Here is a 2103-nt window from a genome sequence, read left to right as displayed (position 1 = left end):
TGTCTCCAGGGGGAAGAGAGAGAGAGAGAGAGAGAGAAGTTTGGCAGGTTCCCAAATTTTCAGAGCCCAATATAAAAACACATAAAGCGTGCGTGCGATTGAAGATAGATTCTGTATCATATGTGTGAAATTCACAGATGATGCGAAATTCGGCGGGGGCGGAACGAGGGGGAGGTGCAGCCACTGAAGCAGCTAACTTCAGAAAGAGCAAGACAAAATGTGCCAGTGGGCGGCACCCCAGAGAATAAAGATTTTGAGGAGGGGAGGGGGAGATCACACTGGCTTGATAAATTACAAAGAATTACATTGAAATTACAACGCGGAAACATGGCGTTCAACCCCAAACCTGTCCCTCTGTTGAGATAAATACTCAGTATCTCTCAAGGAAAGAGGAATGAAATGAAATGAACGTTCCGGGTCGATGACCCTTCACCAGAACTGAATTTGGCGTCAGGCCTCAGTCTATGATAAGTTTCCTCCGCCACGTGAGAAATCGCCCTAACACCATGTGCCCTAGGTTTGGCTGGGAAAGACGTCTGCAGGTAGAAACACATACGCTATTATGCAGAATGTACAGTAAAGAAACAAGCCATTTGGCCCCACAAGCCTGTGCTTATGCTCCACATTAAAACAATGTAATTAGCTATGAAATGCTTAAGGGTGTCCTAAGGTTGTGAATGGTGCTATATAAAAGCAAATTCTTTATTTTACAACAACAACTTGCATTTATATAGTGCCTTTAACGTAAAACATCCTAAAGTGTTTAATAGGAGCGTAATCCAACAAAAAATTGCCACCGAGCCAAAAAAGGAGTTATTAGGACAGGTGACCAAACGCTAGTTCAAAGAAGTAGGTTTCAAGCAGAATCTTCAAAGAGAAGAGAGAGGTGAAGAGTTTTGGGGAGCAGATTCCAGAGCTTGGGGCCGAGAGGGCTGAAGGCACGGCCACCAATGGTGGGGCAAAGGTTGTGGGAAATGCACAAGAGGCCAGTGTTGGAGGAACACAGAGTTGGAGGATGGTTGTAGTGCTGGAGGAGGAAGCATGACGATCAAGGCATACTAGTTCCAGGTTTGGGTGAGCCAAAGGATCAGGAGGCCGTCGTTTATCCCGCAGGGAGAATCTCTAATGATCATCATCATATCATCATCATGCGCCAAACTAGCTCACTTTTGATGGCAAAGCCAACCCCATGAAGACAGCGTTCTTCTTCTGGTTTGCCTTTCCAGAAGAAGATGTATCCACCACCTTGTTCCTTAAGCTGACTTTCTCCTGCCCACCGGGTTTCGCTCAGGGCGGCGATGTCGTAGCATCTGACTTCCCAGGCAACGATAGCAGTACGACGTTCCGTTCTGTCGCGGTAAAGCAGGGAGAGAGGACATGAGGGAGGGAGGGACGGGGTCAGTAGGAATATGTGTGCGTGTGTGTGTACTAGATCCATGCAGCAGAGCCTGGTCTTCAATCGTCTTGGATCCCCTTGCCATTGGACCAAGACCATGCTCTGTCAAGTTCGTGTGGTAGCTGGTGTGCAACAACCACCCCACGTTAAAAGAATTCACGTACAGGCATCTTCCACCCTTTAAAATGAAGTTCGGGATCTGGAACATCAGGACCCTCATGGACAACCACCTCATTTACACAGGATGTTAATCACATCTTTATATCCAGAATTGCAAGAACTATGTTTCTGATCTGTTTTTCTTAGCGTTATTTTGTTTTTTTGTTCCTGAGTCCTGGTTCCACACGTACCTTTGTGCCTTCCACTGTGAAGTTCCTATTTCTGGCCCTGCTCATTATTACAAGGCCACAATGAGTATCCCATTGGGCCTACCTCTATATCTTATGTTTTGGAGGAAGAAGAAATGAGAGTCGGCTGGCCAAGCACCACAAGAGGCCCAGGGCATCCACCCCTCCTGAATTTCCACTTGTTCAGAATGCCATGATTGCCAAGAGATATAGTCTAACCCAGGTATTAGCAAGCAGACTAAAATATGGTGATGCCTCATACATGAATCAAGCAATTACATACTAAGTGAGACTTCTGTTAGAGTCCATGCAATGCTGTGAGTAAAGGAACAGGTGAAGACTGGGGCTCTAAAGATCCTT

The sequence above is a fragment of the Pristiophorus japonicus genome, unplaced genomic scaffold (assembly GCF_044704955.1).
Source record: "Pristiophorus japonicus isolate sPriJap1 unplaced genomic scaffold, sPriJap1.hap1 HAP1_SCAFFOLD_971, whole genome shotgun sequence".
NCBI lineage: Eukaryota > Metazoa > Chordata > Chondrichthyes > Pristiophoridae > Pristiophorus > Pristiophorus japonicus.
The sequence above is the reverse complement of the archived record's forward strand: the minus strand, read 5'-3'. Positions refer to the sequence as shown.